The 21677-nt window shown below is 39.9% G+C and overlaps 1 protein-coding gene across 3 annotated transcripts in view; it reads right to left on the bottom strand.

The window, feature by feature from the left end:
- SPATS2L (spermatogenesis associated serine rich 2 like) overlaps window positions 1-15155 on the bottom strand; it is a 128941-nt gene extending 113786 nt beyond the window's left edge. For 2 of the 3 annotated variants that reach the window (XM_046943576.1, XM_025152171.3), the window contains exon 1: window positions 15062-15155. The gene's annotated coding sequence lies outside the window, so the exon portion shown is untranslated. The remainder of the gene's footprint in view (window positions 1-15061) is intronic. The other variant, NM_001389330.2, reaches the window with a different exon arrangement.
- Window positions 15156-21677: the final 6522 nt, after the last annotated feature.

Raw genomic sequence — 21677 nt, 5'->3', positions numbered from 1 at the left:
CTGGCACTGCTGAAAGAAAGAAGAGGATGAGTACACAGTGGGAAACGGGAGGGAAAAGGGAATTTAGCTTGATGGATAAGTGGGCAGAAGAGCCCATCAGAGTCCATGCCCCTTCAGAGGAATAGAATCAAGAATGCAGAGCAGAAGCTGAATGATTATTTCACAGGCCTCACTACAGAGGAGAAATGCATACGTGCCCTTCTAGGATGGTGTATATTAGTAGATCAAATGCACTTTGTAAGTTAATACTTTATATCTTCCTCTATGACACTGAAACCAACAGACTCTCACTTGGATATAACTGACAGAAATGCTTGCAACTTTCACAGGTCTGCAAATTACTAGCAAGATTTTCTACCAACAGTACAGAAGCTCTGAAAATATCTTGGCTAGGGAGATAGCTGCATTATTTGAGAACAAGGCAAGCAGCTACAAAAACAACGATAGGAGCATATATCCACCCACAGTGAGGTGGGAGGAATGGCCTGGCAGACTCTGAAGGTCACCTGAAGACCTGTTTTCTCATGACTCTGCTATAGGATACAGCTCTGTTTCCACATCAGGCACACCATCGCACAACCCAGTTCTCAGAGGAAAAAAAAAGAAGGAAACAAATTAAGAGATTGATTTGACTCAGTCATTGAGTTGGTATGAGACTGCATTAATTTGCAAAACACTGTGACAAAGTTTTGCCCACTGGGCTACAAGGCACCTCCTGATAACTCAGGAGTTTTCTGCTCTGGGTTAATCAGCTGATTGCTTAGGGAATGAGACCGTGATGGTCACAATGTTTTTGGACGCATAAGGTTGCATCCTGTGCAGCTTACAAATTTGCTAGCAAATTTCAAATCCTGTTGACAGAGGAACGAACAAGAGGTAGTTAGGTGGAGGACACTGACTGCCTTCAGCATCTGGCTAAGAGGGAGGGTTCTTTAGACATAAGAGAACATGGCTGGAAGGCCTCTCTTATAAAGTCTGCCACTGCAGAAAAGTTTGCATAAATCATGAAGTAGAAATATATAGAAATCACATTTTTTACTTCAGTTGCTCATTTTGTCCCACAGGAAGAAAGAAATTCAAGGCTTTTTTTGATGGAATGCTGTTCCCATATTTGTTTATCAGGAGTACACAAATCCTATTACTGTATCACAGCACACGTGACACGTGGGACTAAATGCTTCCTGACTGAACAGCAAGCAGCAAACAGAGCTGTTTGCTTAAGAAGCTAAGAGGTAACTGCAAACACTGAGGTGAGTAGGAGTTATTTAAGCACGATTGGTACCAGTTTCCCTCTCCCTTGAATTCTTGTTTTAACTCAGTTTTCACTAACTTTGCCCTTTTCACCCTTACAGAAATTCATTTACTTAACAAAAACAAGGCAGAGTGTTTTCTTTGCTGCCTGCAGTAATGAAACGTGTTGGCATTAGCTTGCCATGAGACACGTGCATGTCACTAACAGAGGAGTTTGGTGCCAGCATGACAGTTGATGTCATTATCAGCATAACTAGAATCAAGTTCCATAAATGCGTGACCCTGGATGCATTTATGGACAAAGGCACGTAATTAGAACAGAGGGATGTGTGTTTGAGAGAAATAATAAAGTTCCACAGGCAAGATGAAAGCAGCATTTTACAAAGAGCTGGGTAAAGGTCATTTTGCTGATTTTCACTTGGCACTATGCATTTTCAGTGCTGAAAGTACCCTGTAACCTTCAGATTAGAGATACACACGCTAAGGCTGGCTGAAGATGTGTCAGAGCCCTGCTGGCTTCTGTCTGACTGAGGTGCTTAGGGTGTTGTGGTGGAACAACTAATCCTTCCTTTGGAGCACAAGTGGAAGATGGTTGTTCTACATTTATTCTCTGTCATTTATATAACACTTCAGTGTTGTAGTGAAAATACTGAGAAAAAGCTTTCAGGTTTCAAACTAGAGTATAGATCTGATCTGATATATATAGATCTGACGCACACTTTACAGTCACTCTTCCAGTGTCAGAGTAAAGCCTCTAAATGATGCTTAAAAGTGTAAATATTATGCCTTCTCCTAGTATCCATAGATCTCCGCTTTCCTTTCTAAGTTAAGTGTCAATCACAGCCTCCGCCTACAAAGTCATAGTGGACGATTTCCAGGGAGGGATGGGTGTCAGAAGGATACTGAATGCAAAGGTCCAGATATGACACTGTCTTCGCAGAATCTGTGTTTAGCAGTTAATGAGATGGAATTGGACAAACAGCAATGCAGGTCACTAGAGAAAACAAAAACGCTTTTTCTCACCAAGATACCAGAGTTGTGATGTGTTTCCATTGGACACTTTTGAATCAAACATCTGTTCCTTCTCCTTTTCCAAAGATCTGATGAATCCAAGACATCCACATATTGCACACTCCTTTTCTAATTAAATTCTTTTAAGAAAGGCTCATGAAGCAGATATTTTGCAGAAAAATATAATGCTCTGACAGAGGTGAAGAGAGGACGGAGCACAGGTAGGGAGCTGTTCATGTACTCGACAAATCTGACTCAACTGGCACTTGGAAAAAAAAATCAGTGTTCTTTGTTGTAGGGGGAAAAAAAAGATTTTCTAAAATCTAGTCTAAATCTGATTTAGACTACAGGGATTTCTGCTGCTGATACTGAAATCAACTCCATAACATGAAAGATTACCCTGCATTGATAAATATTTACATCACCTCACTCAAATGATGCATGGCACCAGAGGAGAGAAGCACTTCTGGAGGTTGAGTCATAAGAGGAACTTCACAGAATCCTAACTGTAAGCCACCTAGAATGAAGAGTTCACAAACTTAGGTGGATGCCCATGAGTATCTTTTGGTGAGTCTGCCCAAAGGTGCTCATGCTTCCGAACAAACAAATCAGATCCAAAGCAGCAGTGGCACCATGGTACCATGTATTGTTAACCCATTCAATAAAAATAGACAAAAGCTAAGTGAAAACTTTCTGTCTGACCTAACTAAAAGAAATAAAACAAGGAGAGAAACGTAAACCATCCCCTTGAAAGCCTTATGACAAGCAGCAATCAGACCAAGACATGGGACAGCTCTCTCTTCAGTGAGGTTGAGTTCAAAAAAGGAAAAATACCTTGTGAGCCCCTAACACTAGCAAAGCATACCATTAGCTCATGAGCAAGCAATTTATCAGTACTGTGTTACTACGCCCTGGTAGAATTAGTCTTCTGACACAGCGCATATCAGCACTAGAGAAACACCTGCCCTGAGCAACAGTGCAGCACAGGGAAGAATCAGGCTGAAAAAGCAGGAATCACAAATGAACTGCAGCAGATCAACAAGCACAGAAAGGAAAAGCATTTAATGCTACTCTTACTGGTCTTTCAACCAACACTTTTTATCTGTTTCTGCATCCAGTTCCATTTGCTGTGGCTAAACTTGCACAGAGTGACTCAGGTGTATCTAAGCCTTAACTGTATTCCAGTTTGAGCCCCTTTGCAATTATACCACTCTTGCTGTAAATGCCAAGGAAATGGTAAAACAGTACTGGGTTTACATCCAGAAAATTTAGGTTCATTTTCCATTGGTCAAGTGACAGATACTAAAAAAACAAGAGTATTTGAATTTTGAAAAAACAGTACAGGTGGAAAAAAGACATGCTATTCTAGGTTCTGTCTGCACGTTTATCCTAGGAAACAGCAAAGCTGCTTCTAGTAAGTCCTTGAGATACCAGACAAAGTATCATTGGGATTACCAATAACCACATATAGGAAAACAGTTGACTCACTCTGCTGTTGATGAGGGTCTCCAGCACACCCCTTCTCAGGAAGCAGCCTTCATTCAGGAGACATCCTCCCTTTGGAGGCCAGTTCTTAGATGAGGCAAGGGAGAGGGGGGACCCGACTCTATCCTTTCTAGGCAGGTGGGAAGCACAGGTAAATCGTTTGCATCTGTGCTTCCTGGGCCAGCCACCTGCTTCACCAGGTACTCAATCATCAGTTCAGGCCATGACATAACAGTTCCCCTACAGCACAACACAACTTATAGGGCCCCATCTTTGAAGGTAGAATAAAAACACCTCATGACACACAACCTTTACCATGTTGACTGGAATAGACACATGAACTCTCTACAGTTCTCCAATACTGCCAGGCAGAATCATCCCTAGAAAAACGCAGCCATTATTCCATTCTAACCAGTGATTTACAAGAAATTCTGTACTTTGTACAGAATGGATGTGTATTTAAACAAGAGCAGAGTGGATAATTATAAGCTGTGTAGGAAAAAAGCTATATTTTTCAAGATGAAATTAATTAAAAAATTCTACAGCGGTTGTATTGAAGTGTCTCGGCATCTGTACAACACAATGTTTCATGTCAAACCATTTCTATCTAGTTTGACTTTTTGTACTGACATGACTAATTATGTTTTAACCTGAATGTACAAGTTTTTGAAGAACTATTACCTTGCTATTAAAAAATGTTTTAAAAGCTATCTAAATATAATTATCCTTATATTGTAATGTTGATAGTAGAAACATTGACCTTTTTGCTTCAACCAGAAATTACAATGAACATCTGGCCCGCAGTCTCATCTCCTAAATTAATGTTTCTTTGCCATGTTTTTTTCACTTACACGTTGTAGCTAATTGAAATTCTTCCCAATCTGCTATGCAGATAATTATCTCAAACAATTCACAGCTAGACTACACACGTTCCCTGTTTTATGCTACGCTGTACCATCATTATTTGCATCACTGTAATGTGTAAATGCCCTAAACGTCACTCTGGTTTTCATCTTCTAGATGCTGCACCAATGTATAATTAGCACTACTGTATCAGTAAAGCCTTTTTTTTTTTTTAATGTTTAAGTGCTCTGTTGCTTGGAGCTAAGTACACACACACGAAGCATTGGATGAAAAGCAGAATAGCCAACCCTTACTGTTTAGATGAAGAAGGAACATCGAATTGAACCAATTTCATCCAACGTCACATACAATATCAAAGGAAAGAACCAATTCAAAAGTCTTCTGAACCAGGGCTGCAGCTTCACAACTTGCCCACAACTTTCAAGCAGTTATGCTATACACATGCCACAGTCCAGACTAGGAAAACCTTAAGTGAGCTGATAGCACAGCCAGCATTTCTTAATTGCATAGTCCAAAAATGGAGAGAAAAAAAATAAGGTCCTAGTTTCCAAATCAACTTGAAAATGATTCCTTTCTAAAGAGAAATGGAAAGACAGGAGAAAGACAACTGCAAATAATAGCAGCATGGTAAGAATCTTCTGTGTTTATAAAAAGCTTTTTCTTTTATATAACTATGGTCAAGAGAAAAGCAGATAACCAGCAGAATTATCTGTTTTCACACCAGTGACACGCACAATAAGGTGCATCAAGATTCTCAAAGAGGCATCCATGGCTGAAACACCTCCTCAAAACAGTTTTTACTCTTGAAACAGTTCTTTTCTTCCTGAAGAAGCACAGAGGCGAATTACAGAGTATGAGGAATTAAACAACATTCCTGAAAAACAGAATAGCCTGAATTTTAGTACTGCCTGAGGGAAATAAATAAATAAATCACATAACCCTCTCAGGTACAAAGTCATTCAAAAAGTTAAATGGAAAAGTTCACCTAGAATAAACGCACCCTTCACACAATGCAGAACAAATACAGCAGGATTCACATCCATTGGACTGAGACTCCAGTGGCCAGGGAAATCCTTAAAAACAAACAAACTAAAAAGAAATTAATCTGCTATTTTGGTGAACTTTAAGGTGATACAAACTAAACATGATTAGAGATCAGGACTCTGAAATAGATGTTGATGATTTATTAAAAGGAAACAGATTCAATAATATGCATCAAGCCAGGCTACAACCTTATCTTCAGGAAGCAGGTCACATCAATTAGTGCTCAATTCAGCATTATCATTTTCTTGCTACTTCAAGCAGCTTAGGAAGCTTCCATCAACTCTTCCTCGAATCTCCCACTACTCTGCAGTAACGCTGCAGCCTGAAGAGATGGAGCTGCTAAGGAGAGGAGATCTCTGCTTATTCATGACCCCGTTACTGCAGCAACTTGTAAACACAACCTTTTAGGCAAGAAGACTTTAAAACCACCAACCTTCTCTCCACCCTCCTCCCCAGCTCTGTCCCACCTACAAGTCTACAACTCATGCGATACCAATGCACAGAAAGTTAAAGATGATGGTGATTTATAATCAAAGGAAGCTTTGCAAGTGATTTGTTGATTGGCACAGATGAACAGTTTTTAAACAAGAACTTCTTGAGTAATTGGACTGCAGTAGTCAAACCATGTTCTCATTTACTCATGCCAGTCGATCTGTCAGTAAATGAGCAACAGTGACGTCATTTCCCATTTGCCCATGGTTAACAACTCCAGAATTGGTCACTGCTATTCTATGTACTTCATGCTCAAAGATTGCCGTGTTCTGAAGTAGCACTTTAAGATAAAAGTGCTGATATCTACTCCTAACATACAGCCAACTCAAAGGATTTTCTGCCTGTAAATTTATATAATTAATGTTACTCTCATTTGTTTCAGTAGACCACAGTGCTGTTGCCAATTCACAAAGCAGCTTCAAGATCTGTTAATGTTGGAAGATATTCAAGATGTAAGGAAAAGAAAATACTCACTAAAGTTTAAGGTCAATAATATGCCACATTAAATATACACTAGAATGCATCAACCACATTAAATGCTCCAGGAAACTTTGATGGTTATGCTCAGCTTTTACACATACATACTATATATATATATATACACACACACACACACTATATATATACACATACACACACACACGTATATACGTACACACATTCCACCCCCAGAAATTCTTCAATTCTCTGGCAGTATAACTGTAAAATCATTAAGATACTGTATGTGCCTCATTCTTGAGTCTGATTGATATCACATGAACTTCAAAAGAAACAGGAGCCTGTTTCTAATTAATAAAGACATAGAAGTGTTTACGTAGCAGGAAAACCTAGAGATCTTGTTATATCCCGTCCTGTTCAGAGCCAGTGTGGTTTTGTCATGTGTATGTTAAACTGGCATGGCCAAGTTTGGTTGCAGACCAGCACAGCATCTGCAAGCCATTTACATACTTTCAAATGTCACAGTGATAAACACACACAGCTCTGTGACAATGACGGTTATGTCTGAAAATGAATGAAGAGAAAGCATTCACAAATGAGTAGGTCTATTTATGAAGGAAACCATCATAGAATTCTTTAGACTGAAATTATGGGGGGGTAGGAATAGAAGAAGCCTAAAACATATTCCTAAGGGCTTGGGCAGAACTTATATTTTGCTCCCCTTATTTCAAAAGTATCCCTGCCACATGCTCACTGGTGCTACACGTACTGTTCAGACATTATACATTTCCATGGACAAGCAGTGTTTTGCTTTGAAGGTTAAGTATCTCTCCTCCTTACTTTAGATCTCCCCTAAGGAGCAAGAAAAACATCCACTCCCAGATCTACATTCACACACTGTGGCCAACTCCAATGAAGGGTCCTCACAGTATAATTACAGTTTGAGGTCTTTTGGAGTAAGTTTATGGTATTGGTAGCCTCTAATCTGCTTTTGTACATTCATATACGCTCTAGGAAGAGACTAAAAGGATGTGGTGTAATTTATGAGGAATGTGTTTGGACAAGCAGTCTACATTATGCACTTCTTGGCTATCGTCAGCTTCTTTATATTATTTTTAACGAGCAGAATATTCAGTGCATATAAAAATACAGCAACAGCCTCCTTCAAAATAGAAAAATACGTATACTTGGAAGAAAAACATGAATCTGTCAGGCTATGAGTTACATTGATATTCCTAACTTTCACATCAATGGGAACTGTAAGCTGACTCTTCACCGATGACACCTCTTGCAGAGACAGGAACTGTCCAGAGATCACTTGACTATTCACTCAAAAGTTATAAGCATATTTTTAGATCTGAATTTACAGAGCCTATACTCTTCGGTTCAAAGAATCTCCAGTCAGACCCAGAAGAGAAAAGTCAACCATAACCAGACATGCAGCCCAGAGGTGGGCAGCAACTATACTTTCAAACCAACCTCAGACCTGTTCTAATTTAGAGCAAAATAAGTGGGGATGAGAGAAAGCCTTGACTAGCTTGAAGATATGTGAACAAAAACAGCTGCAACTTCTTGCCACAAAATCTTCAGCAATTGCAGCTTTCAAGGTTGGCCTAAACTTTGCAGGACAACCATGATAAATGGGATGCACTGCGTTCATGCTTTTATGGGACTGGAATAAGTGAAGGTATCATTTTCGTTCTGTCTGCTTTCTCATCTCTTTAATAGCCATGTATTACTATAAATTGAATGTCACAGTGAGTTGGAACATAGGCCCTTCTTTCAACATTTCTCTCACTTCTTAGAGGAGGCCAAAATCTGAGCACAGTTTGCTGAAACGCTGTTGGGCACAAAGCATTTGGAAGAAAAAAGAGCAACATGAACAGCAATAAAGCAGGTTGAATGTTGCATCTATGAGCAAGGACAAGCAATATGAATTCACGTCTCCCCTGATGTCCTGCAAATTATAAGTACTCATTCTCCCAAATGACAAACTTCTGGGCACTTGGCCATATGACCAAATACAGGGATGAGTCAATTAAGCCTGGAGATGATCATGGAGCTAAGCAACCAAAGGTTTTGCGTGTTAGTGAGCACTGATAAACACATCCAAGAATCATCTATATGTGTTGCATGCATATAGGAATTCTGACAATTTAGCAAGCCAAACTGAAAGGGGATCTTGAGAACTGTAATTTGTCTTCTTATTAGAAGTAAAAAACAAAAAACAAACAAACAAACAAACAACAAAGCAAACAGAGCCCGTAGACCAAGAGGGTCCAAACTGAATTCAGAGTAGTTTCACTGTTCTAGTGCACCTCCATAACATGCTCCACCATCAGGCTTGAGCCTGCATCACTGACTTCTGTTTTGTTTAACTACTTATAACGGATTGGAAGGGAAAACCTCCCAACAGGGATGTATACTAATTTACAGAAAACCTGCAGGGACTCAGTAAAATCTGTAATACAATGAAACATGCCCTGGAGTTTTCAAGTGACTAGCAGGATTTGATAGAAAACAGGTACTCCTAAGCCACCACTGCTCCTCTTTGCAGGCACTCAAGCTCTGTGGAAAAAAAGCAACATTCTCATTTGTGAAGTGGATGCAATTTTTCAACTGGGCTGCTGTCCAAAGTCACGTAACTTCCTCAATCAATTTCCCCATTTCAGCTTTGTGGAAGTGGATTCTCTCCACTGACCAAATTTGTTATTTTGGTTATTCACCATTTCCAAAAATAATGAAACACCATTCATTTACATGGTGGGGGCTTTAAACCATGATTCTTCACAACACTGAGTTTGCTTCGTTTGCAACTGATCAAATTCTGTCAGCAGTGTGAAATTTTGTTCAGTTCTCAGTTCACTATTATGCAGTAATATGGTTAAATTAATCATTGATGTGAACTTGAAAGACTCAGAATTTTACTTTTAAAATGCTGTTCCCAGCTGCAGTCGCTGCAGCTTTTTGCACACGGCATGATGATGCATCTTAAATATAGCAGAGTTCAGACAGCAGCTTTTAAAGTCATTATTTCATATAGAGTCCCTCAGTCCTCTCTGTTACTCTTCTTGGACCAGACATATTTCCTGGGCAAGAACTAGGTATACAAAACCAATCTCAGTCACCATCAAGAACTGAAATAATTAAGCTAGATGATATGCATAGGTCAATTTCAAAATCAGGCAAAGCTTAAAAGCATTCTTTGCTGAAAAGTAATAAAAAATACAGCCTGAAAAGTTGTGTGGCATTTTGAAGCTACTGCAGAGTTTACAGAACTGACCCAATGAAACTAACACTTCAACCAAACGATACTGAAGCACCGAAGAAAAGAAAAAAATCAGCATAGTAATTCTAAATCAACTTCTTATGAAAAGTTAAGCTATTTGCCACTTCCCAAAAGCAACAAATCCAGGTCTCAGATAACATCACTTAAAGACCAGAACAACACTGCATTATTTTATATTTTTTTTAAGAGACATTAATAGAGATATAGAATACATAAACATAACTGTAAGAAGCTTGCTTGCACCTCTAAATCCTTCTTCAGGTCTTAAATTGGAAGATTCTTTCCTGTTTTAAGCACATTTCCTCTGTGTTTCATGAGGCAGGGGCTCTCTGCTGCTTGAGGAGGTTCCCTTTACAGAATGTTGAACAATGAGTTTGGAAAAGTTTTGACTGATAATAGCTTACACATGGTGTTACAGAGGAGCCTATTTTAAGTATCCTTCTCCTCCAAGAAGGGGTTTTAAAGAGGTGCCATGTGTTCCAAGCTTGCTGGCAACGTGTTGAGCTTTCTCAGAGCCTTTGGATCTCCCTCTTCAGCTTGCTGTGGAAACATACGAGTCCACCCCAACCCTTACTAATGTTCAAAGACTGGTGGAAGTACATTTTATTTCCAACACATGTGAAGCTTGGAGTGTGCTCCAGTACTGGTGCATAACGAGCAATTCTAAAGAGGAATGTTAAGAAGTACTGGTTGTTAGGTATATGGATAATAGAGCGCACTAGATACATTTCATCCACATAGAAGTATAAATAACAAAACCATCATCACTTCTGACTACTCCCTTCCCGAGTGTAGGAGTTTCTAAAGCTTACTGTACATGATTACAAGGAAATAGCAATTAGCTACAGACATTCTGAAAAGGATTTGATTAATTATCAGGGAAAAGAAGGAACATGAACCCTTTTTATTAAGATGAGTCTTCATGTTTTCCTCACTTTTCATCAAGTCCTAATCTAAAATCCTAGCTTTAAAGGCATTACACTGAAACACTGCCTTTCAGATAAGAAACCCACATTTCCTAACATCCCCTAGGATTCCAGGAATTATTCTTCCAGCAAATAACAGGCAGGGAGGACAGAGTGACCTCGCAACATTTCAGCCCCCATGAGAGCTATCTGCCAACTTAAATTTTACCTGAGATTTCTAAGATGTTGAAACACTACTATTAAATTTCCTTTTCTAAAAAGCTTGCACTAAATTCGTGAAACTTTCTAATATCAGTCACACAGGAAGGTGAAAAAAACCTCACCAATTTCAGCGATTACAAAAGTTTCCAGGATCAAACTAAGATTATCAAATTTTGTAAGAAAAGCAGCATTCATTTGTAGTCTTTTATATAAATGCCTTTGCAAACATCTACAGCTATAACAAATTGCTTGAAACAAACAAAAAGCATGCAGATGGTTATTTCTAATCTCCAAAGTAAATGTTTTCAACAAATACATTACCAACACTGTTCACGTACAAAATTAAGTTCTCAGGATAACAAGATGACTAACAACTATCTGTCCTATGAGACTGATCACTCTACAAACCAGGCAACCGCATTCCTGTTTTCTGCGCATCTGCAACTTCAGTAAAGGAAGCAACCTGAAGGAGTTCAAAGTGGCTGGAATGGGAAGGAAACAATGAACCCATCTACCTTCCTTTAATCATAAACCTGGGGCTTAGTTTTCACGTACTGAGAAACAAAAACACACATACAGAAAAATTATTTTCAAATATTATCTGATTGACATTTTTCCTCTATAGACACAAATGCTGATAACTTCTTTGCAGTATTTGCTCACTCGTAAGTCATCTGTTTGCTTTACTTACCCCACAGGGCTTTTGACATCATGATCAAACATCGCAGTTTCATTAGATGATTCTTCATTGTGATGGGAAAAAGGTGGTGGTCACCAAAACAGCAAATTATACAAGTTACCATTGTTGGTTTTTTATTTTAAACTCCCTCAGTCTTTGCATGCTTTTTCCAAATGTCAACCATGAATGAACCACAGGCTAATTCTGTAAACACGTCAGGCCAAAGTTATCCCTAAGATAAATTCAATCCACCTGAATTTTAATGCAAAATAATGAAAAACTCACGTGCATATCTATCTATCCCAAGGTCAATAGTTTGGAAACTTCAGGACAAAGGACTACAATCATGCTCCTCAGTCTTTTATGTGACGTGACTGTACTGCATTCATAGCAATAGCTGGCATTGGGAGCATCAAAACTCCTAGTTTAGGGAGGAACTTCGGTAGAAGAATAGACTTGAGCTTTACATCATGGCCACAACATTACAAAGGACAAACATCTCAGTGACTCACTACTAGGCCCATGTTTTATTTTGTAAATTCCATTTAATCTCCTGAGCAAGAATGTGCCTCGAATTCTTTTTGGGCATGTAGCACAATGGTATTTCTCAGACATGGGGAATATCAAAGAGCCCACCCACTCACTCCTTTTCCCTGATACTTCCATCTCCAGGAATTACGTTTACAAGAAAGGCCATTCATTTCTCTGGAAGAAAGCAGGGACTGGATAAATGTTACACCTACAGAGCATTTCATATTCTTTCTAAACAGTCCATTCAAGCTAGCGCATGCAGACTTACAGAATCTAACTGTTATACTAAGGAAAAACATAAGCTTTCCATACAGAAACAATGAAGACGTTCCAAAACTGTCTTTCAAGATTCTTTCTTTTCCATTTGGGAGAACCATGTAGAACACGCCTGCCCCAGCTGGTGCTGCATTGCTCCTTGCAGCACTCCAAAGCAGCACCCTTTTCAGAGAGCAATACTCATTAATTACATCCTATCCCTCCTTTCTTTCCCAGGAAATGTTCCCAGGAAATGTTCCCAGGAAATCCAAGCACTTCAGGGAGCAGTCACATACCACATTTGCCCTGAGCCCCTTTGTTACAAACCAGACAAGCTCATGGCCCAGCTGAGTCACGCTGGGAGACAGGGACTCGTCTCGTATCCCAGCTAGTCACGCTGGGATACGTGACTATCAGATGGCTTTTGAAGAATCAACAGAATGGATTTACCAACTGAAAGTTGATTTGTAACTAAAATGACCATGCATGGATCTTCATATATGGATACTTACTTAGGAAGGTGGGAGTATAGCCTGTAATATAATCATTACAAAAATTAGAATGTTCTACAGAGGAGAATACAAACCGAGCACCATTAAACACAAAGGCATCCATCCTAATCTTGTTTCTACACAAGAGAACGTTATGCATTCTTACATTTCGGAAGATATTATTTTAGTACCTTGTGAGGACTTTTGTGAATAGTCATATACCCATTCAAAAAACCCACATATTTAAGTGGAATACTGAGACCGACAGCAATCCCAGCGTATTCCAAATTTTCCTGGGTTGGGAGGAGAAATATTTTGCCTTTCCGAAAGGACTGAAGAAAGCTCAAAGGTTTGACTCCTTCTAGTACTTTAAAATCTCCCTTACCCACAAAAGGTAGAAAAGCTTAAGCCTCAGGTGACAGCAGCAGACACAACCGCATTTAAAAGGCTTGGATTTATGAAGTACAGTTTGGGCAAGGCCGCTACCCACTCCTTAAAATAAAGTACATTGCCCTAATGGAAAAATGGATCTTAACTGCCAACACAGATGGAAAGATATAAAGTCCTTCCTTCTTTTCACGTGGAAAGTCAGCTAGCTCAGGCATGCATATCATCTCCGTCTGCAAACAAGATTCAGTGATGTTATTGAATCCTGTTACCAATTGTTATGCCTCAAATGGGTCTGAAACTCCCCATTTCCCAGTAGCACATGGATTAATTAGGCTCAGTGGCACTGGATAACACACACCCCTGACCTCCAAAGTCACAGAAAAGCTTCAAAAAGACGCCTTCAAGGAAACCACATACTCAAAGTAAGAATAACGCAAAATAGTTTGCAGAGCTTTGTTTTTTGGTTTGTTTGTTTGTTTTTTTAACAAATATTAAGCCACTTGCATGATTTTTGACTGCGTGAGATAATTTCTTGCATTTCCCAAAGCCAACAACCACTGGGCCAGGCTGGTGTGCGAGCAAAGGACCCAAAGATTTTTGAGCAGTCCATTCTGTTTTTTGAACCAGTTCTAAGACATGCTCTTTTAAACAAAAAAGAAATAGCAGAGGGAATAAGTAGTCAAAGAGGAGAGGAGAACTTGCAAGAGATACCAGGACTGCATTTCTCCTGTTCTGGCAAGTAGTACAGTGCACAAATCTCTGAACCAAAATGCTACATGTTGCACTATTTCAAAGCCTGCTGCGTTATATCAGTGCCCTACAGAGACCTATACTTCTCTCACCTTGACTGCCAAGAAGTCTGAATTTGGCCCTTTGCACATGCCAGAGGACTGTTATGCAGGAAAAAGAATTATAGTGTAGAAAAATAGGCCACTGACACTTAAGTCTTAAGTCAATATTAGAAAAGGAAGCTTTAGTCTGCTATATAGGTCAGTGCAGTGTTTGAAGCACAAACACTGGGTAATTTGATTCATGGAGAGGGCTGGCTCAGAAAGTACAGCTGCTCTCAAAAAACCACAGCACACAGCTGCTCTGAGCAGCCAGGCTGCTCCCCATGTAACACCTAGAGCCATTTTGCTGTTCCAAAGCCATGTGAAGATAGAACAGGTCTGATTTCACAGCAAGCAGAGCTTTGAGCTGCATCCAGCGATGAGAGATAAGTCATTGCTCCTGTTCTGAGACAAAGCAACACACACAGCAAGACTCAAGAACACATTCCAAGCAGCACTTAAAACACACCAAACGAATGAGGAACAGACTCAGATCTACAAAAGGAATCTAAAACTAGAGTCATAAAACCTGCAGTGTGATAAGCCTTCTGGTCAGAAGTCTGAAGAAGAAGAAAAAATCCTATCTGCAAAATGTAATGGGCAAAAAATATGCAATTCATGGTATTGATTATCTGGTACGACACCTTGTGTTGTGGAGTGCCCCAGCTCCTTGTCGAAGCTTGCTCTAAAGCACAACAAAATCAAAGTCAGTCATTTACATCACTCTGAATTGGTCTTAAGTCATGTTCTATGTAGGCCAACTTGAGCAACTGTAGCAATGAGACAGATCAATACAATGGGAAAGGCATTACAACGAAGATGTGATGACAAAAGGACCAGCACAACAGAAGGGTGCTATAAAGGAAGGGAAGAAGATTGCTCACCCATACCAGAAGATTCCAGGTTCACAGGGGAAAGCTTCACCAAGGAGAGACCTCCAGAGAGAGCTCCTTCCCCCGTGGGGGTGAGCCCTTCAATGAGGTCTGAGAGGAGAAGCCAGGCTCCACCCCTTCTGGTCACACACCTGAACTGCCTTCACCTGTGCTCCCAGGGCTGCTCGGGTCCTTTCCCCAGGTGTTCAATCAGCGGTTCAGGCCGTGACTCAGCAGTTCCCAAGCAGCAGCACAACTGCCTAATACCATTAAGTCACTGAAAACCCCTCTGTGCTCAGGCCTGTGGAGAAAATCAAATGGCTTTGTCTTTTTTTTTTTTTTTTTCCAAAAGGAGAAACGAAGGGTAATGTTTTTGAAAGGGTATAAGCAACTGATAAATCCGAAGTGCCTTCTTTTACACACCTGATTCCTACATACTTGCCTTCAAAAACTGGAATTTGAGTTACTGTATGACAGTTTTATAGAAAAACAACGTAGCTTCTGTCCTACAGAAAAATTTTGAGACTTGTTAAAAATGAACATTAAGATTTTCACCTGCGTTGCTATACATGTAAATGTGTATGGGTGGAAAATCATGAAAAGACATAACTCAGTATGAACAGACTTTCACTGTGTGCTGCCGCATAAAATAATGTTTCCCAGAATACAACGTACTTTAACTCATTTCTACCCTGTAAGAACGCTATCCAAAATTATATCTGTTCCAGTACAGAACTGTGATTGTGCTCTGCAGAAACATAAGGGCTGTCTTTCAGTGTTACTCACAACGGCACATGGCCTTCTCTTTTATCACCTCTCTTATTGTCATCAAAACCAGAAAATGCTGGTCCGAAAGCCGAGCTCAAAAGAGAGTGCATATTTAGACCTGGAACAGCTCAAAGAGCCATGTCTGTATTGTGGTGCCAACATCAGGCTTCAAACATGACTGACACCTTGGTATAACAATTTACAAGTAAATTGTATTGCCTGCTTTCTTTCCTAGGAGGTGCTACGTGCTTCAGGGTTGGAGTTTGCTGCACTTTCTTTATATCATATATATTTCAATCCTACTTCGTGGAAGGAAGTCCAGCTAGGAATGCTTGACTTGAATGGACTAATTCAGGTATAGCTGTGATTTGTTTGCTTGATTAGGACTGAATTCCACCTGTGAAGTACATTCAATGGCATTCATAAAAAAACACCTTTCCTTCAGCACATAATGCCATCTCCTTGTAGTCTACTGTATTTGAGCAGCAGATTAGATGGGACCTTTGTGTCTAAGAATACCAAATACATCAGAAAAAAATAGCTATTTACAATTATTGCCCCTTTTGCAGTACAACCTATCAAACTACTTACCAGGAACCATGGACGTTACTCTGAAAAAATCCTTCCATGGGATTCTTTACTATGCATCATCTCAACCACAGTATTAAGTGAAAATCACAGGAAAAAAAAAAGGTTAGTTAGAGCTTCAATAAATAGATGACATAGAACAACCAGATCCCCAAACAGCCGGATATGTGCCTTGAAACCATGTACCAAAGCAGTACCAATACTGGAGGCAGACTGTGGTCGAACAGAAAATATGAAGCAGTGTAGCAATCACAATAACATACAGCTGTTCTTCAGGAATTTCACTAACGAAGCATGAGGACGGTAGGTAAAGTGAAACAAAGCTTTAAAGGGTAGGATTATTTTGCCATGTCATGCATTTACACATGCCTTCTGACCCTTCTGAAGAACTCATGCCTTATGACACAAGGACTTCCTTTGGCATCCCATTCAAAAAAACCATATAACAAAAACCTGCCTAATGATGCCTGCACACAGCTCTACAGTGCAGTTCAAGAATTCCAGCAGATCTGTCACACTTCCTTGGTGTCATTCTCATTTGCACTGGTGAAAGTTGCCATTAAAAACACTGGGGTGGAGTAAGGCACTGAGAATCTTTGATGTGCATTTAAGGCCAGACACTCAAATATCCACTGAAAATGGAAAAGCGTGGAATAGAGAAGCTAAAACAAAACAAGCAAAGAAGCATAAGAAATTAACTGAAGTCAATCTGCTACAGCAAACCATAGGACTGGTGTGCAAATGCGTGTGTTTGATGCATACCAGAGATCCCCCAATGAGAAAAGGCACGCAAATAAAACAAGACTCAAAATAACTCATGCTAAAATGATAGGATACGTGCGACTTCAACCCTGTGAATATCAACCAGAGAGCACTGCAACATTTGGAACCATGACGGCAGAAGTGACAAGGTTATACAGTGACTTACTCTGTGAAGTACGTTGGATGCAGCATTTAGAAAAAAATACAGGAAAACATTTCTAGATGTCTTCACCAACAACCAGGACTATCAGCTTCAGAACATCCGAAGTGACATGACCAAGTCACTTCCCTTCAGTACCTGCGTGTGCAATTACTACGCACTCAGTCAAGGCGCACTGCAATATGATGTTAAGACTTCATGAAAAAATGCAAGAGAAATGTAGGCAAGGAAAGTGGAAACGTGGAGATGTGTGTGTGGATTTCACACCGGTCCCATTCAGGACTAACCGAGGAACATGGAGATCTGACACACACCTGGGAGAGGGATATATAATCTGGATAAAATCTCCAACGTAGTTCCTCAAATCGATCAGTGAGAAAGTGAAAATGGCAAAACAATTCCATATGGTGCTGTTCTCAAAGAAAACAGGAAATGTAGTCCACTAGGGGGAAATACAGAAGACTACTAAAGCAGGCAGCCTGTTGTGAATGTAAACAAGAATTTAAAGGAGATGAGAAAAGGATTTCAAATTTCCCCACACTCCCTCTTACAAACCACAAAGCGCAGCAAACCAGCTAGAGAAAGCAAGCAACAGATCCAATAAAATCCTTGGCTTTATATCTCATTCTACACCCAGATGGTACAGACCAGGTTAAGCAGATGTCCAGCAACAGTTCAAAAAAGTTTAGCAGTAAGGAAAAATCAAGTTACAGGGGCATTGCCTATATAAAGCAGCACAGAAGGTAAAGAAAAGAAAGTAAGCACTTGTGCTGACACAAATGGCTAGATGAGTGCTTTTGAATGGACAGCAATCATACGTATCAGGCCTTGAATTAGCCACTGTACAAATCTGATTGCAAACTGAACGCATTGCTCTCGTGAGAAGGCACTGACTGTGGCTAAAAAGACAGAACAATGGTCTTGCATCACAGTTTCTGCTGTTTATTTAGGTTGTCAATCTATTAGTTGAAAGAATAATTTCTCGTATAATTTCTGATATTATTTCTCATATGAGGTGGTATCCAAACAAGTACAGCACTGAAATTTTGGAGAAAATTTAACATTTAAATGACTTTTAGCAGAGATCAGCAGAAAACACCATCCAGTCAGAACACTGGAGAGGGTCTCCGTGATTTTATTTTGCTCAGCTTTTCAAAACATACTTCCCACCTCGGGGCTGCTGCAGCTTCTGCTCTGAAAAGTCAGAGTTTCCTCTTTACTCAAATCTCACATGACCAACAACCTTTGGTCCCCTTCCTCTATTTCTGCTGTTATAATTTCAGTTTTTTTTGCCAGAATAAGCCACTAGATGACTTAAGGGAATCTCCAGTATAATGGGAGGACTACGTTTCATCCAGCTGCCCCGCCTGAAACCCACACGCTCCAGTGAAATAAAAGCAAGAAGCTGCAAAATGCAGGAGACCCTGAGGTACAAGCTGTGCCCAAGGACACTGTACTGGAAGAAAAATGACTGGGAGAGACACACTGATGATTTCATGAGGAAATGACAGCCTTCACTGCAGAGAAAGATAATGAACCTTATCAATTTGGCATTCAGAAGAGATCTCCTTTACAATCCAGGAACTGGAACTATAACCCAAAACACGTGAGAATAACTGATCAGAAAGGATCTGTTTTTGGTTTTTTTTTTTTTTCCCTCAGAAGTGTATCATATCAGGAGTGGAAAAACTTTTCCATCCCTATGTCTTGGTGTTTAGGAAAGAATAAAAAAAACAAGCAAACAAAAAAAGAACACCATAATGCGAAGGATAACAAAAAACCACCCTCCCTTAAAACAGAAGTCATGATACCAAAGGTTTAATTATAATTACTGTTTTAATGCAGATCTCCATTGAGACAAAGACGAAGGCTGATATTAATTTGCTTCTAAAACTGCGCTACAGTGTTAAGTTTTAAGCATATCCCCAATGTAATCGTTTGGAATCCAAGCCACCATGAGTTTACCATCTTTACAAGTACTTGTACAAATGTTTTACCTTCCTCTGAGACCAAGAGCTGGAACGTGACAGCAAGAGTGCAATCACGCAGCTTAATTCTCTCAACGCTGGGTTGCACCATGCTTGAATGACAGCAGCAGGAATTATGTCTTTTGAAAGTACTTCTCAGCAGAAGTCCAGCTGAAATCCTAACTCTTGCCAACAAACACTGCACGCTACACCCAGAGGATTAGTGATTTCTTATGGGTTTCTAAGGCAGAAGCTGTGGGAGCAGAAAATAAGAGAAAGACTTTTAAAAAAATATTTTGTTCTACCTAAGAAAATACCTGCTACCTCAGAAAACAGCCGGCTTAATGCTAATGACAAAGGCATAGGGAACAGGCTATTGGCTCAGAGGGTTCTGCTACAGGGCCTTCAGCCTCAAGAGGAGATAGAAGTTGCACCAATAGTAATAAAAAAGCACAAAGTGCCTGCCTGAGCTCATTACAGATTTTAATAATACATGTACTTTGAACATAAAAGAAATGAGATTTCAAGCAGCTGCCGATCCAGGACAGACCACCTTATGACTCAGTTTCCACCCTGATCAAGCAAGAAGTGATTAAATGTTCACTTGTTCAACAACCAAAGCCTTGCATGACATGAGTTATGGGCTACACAAATTCACTTCCATTAGCTCGTTCTTCATTTCATATTGCAGTTCCTCAACTCTCTTTCCTCCAAAAATAAATAAAAATCCCAAACCATTACTCATATTCATCCATTCCCAATTTATAAGACCATATATACATTAAAAAACAAAACAAAACGAAAACAAAAAAACATCAGAAGAACTGACCTGGCTGTACTGTAGGTAGGAGGGTAGAAGATCCCAAACCAGCATAACACCAGGGAGCACAAACTACCATGCTAAAACCCATGGGCTTTAACAGTACCCACATGCTCAAATTGCACCACTGAAGCTTTAGATCTCCGGATTGAGCAGCTGGTACTTAAGTTATGGATGTTGCACTTGCCAAGTGGTTTCAGAAAATTCAAAAGAGGGATTATCAAGGTATTCCTTCTTTTCCTCCCAGCCTTTTTCATTCCTGATTTCTAAGGATGTGCTAGTTCCTAATTATTGCAAGGTAGAGACAGCCCGCAGCTGCTCTGATTTACTGTAGCTTTACCTGGGCAGTTTCCCAAACATACTGTGAAATCTCTGCAAACTTACATTTGGACTTCAGTTCCTACTCTGGAAACTCAGATAGTTCCTGCATGCACAAATCAGAGTACAAGAATAGCTTATTATGTAATAGCTTATTATGTATTACTGTCAAATGCAACATATAATCCAGACAAACGTTGAAGTCAACGCTTGTCTCCTACACATACTAAACCTTGTCCTTGAGGCAAAAGGCTATGTCCTTGCTGAAACACCATCTCCTCTGCCAGGTGCAATGGTTAGCAGATCAGAGACAGAAAATTTCCAACACCAAAACAGTAGATTTGTCCATGTGGACAAACTTGACTTGACAGCCTGACACCTCTGTGATCCGACCTTGCTTACGTGTGTGCTCCGCTTGCTTGTCCTGGTCGTATCGTTCAGTTCCTGAATACTGTGAAACAAAACTCCTTATGCAAAGTCCTGTTCTGTGACAGCAGAGGAGGGAGAAAATGGCACACGAGGGAAACTACGACACATCTTTTAACTCTCCTGTATTTCTGAGGGAATCAGCAGCAAAAAAGCTACACTCTGCCCCTCACGACTATCTTCCCACCAACTTCAATAGGAGCTTACTGTGAAAAAGCATACGTCACTTCATTCAGATTAAATATGGTTATGAAACATAGTTGAGGAGTGTTTTCAACAGTGCTACAGATGCACAGTGACTTATTCAACATCCCTATATGACAGGATAGTAAGAAAAATGAAAGAACAGAGCACAAACAGTGGAAAAGATGAAAGACAAGGAAGTATATCCCTACAACATACTGTGGGCAGTACTCACTGTGCAACTCCATTTAGGCCAGCTGCTTTTCCCTTAGAAGAATGAAAGCACAGCTATATAGGCAATGCTCAATTTTCTAACAGCTAAATGCCTCTTCCTGTGCTAAGTGCAATGCTTATAAGCTAAGGCTTCAGATCCACATGTGAAAGAGGAATGAAGACAGAAACACTCTAGCACATGCTTATATCCCAACCCATGCAAGTCAGAGTCACGATGCGAATACAGCCTGCAAAGGATCTCAAAGGCCCCCACCAACATGATAAACATACTTTAAAATGTGAATACAAAACTAAGGTTTGCTGTGTTAGACACTAAGGCGCCTGAATGAATTCACATCTACAACTCATCTTTCATGCTGTGAAATCGCCATTTCAAATAGGTTGGCACTGCACAGAGAGATG

Source organism: Gallus gallus, chromosome 7 (genome assembly GCF_016699485.2).
Source record: "Gallus gallus isolate bGalGal1 chromosome 7, bGalGal1.mat.broiler.GRCg7b, whole genome shotgun sequence".
Taxonomy (NCBI): domain Eukaryota; kingdom Metazoa; phylum Chordata; class Aves; order Galliformes; family Phasianidae; genus Gallus; species Gallus gallus.
This window is presented reverse-complemented; position numbering and strand designations above follow the sequence as displayed.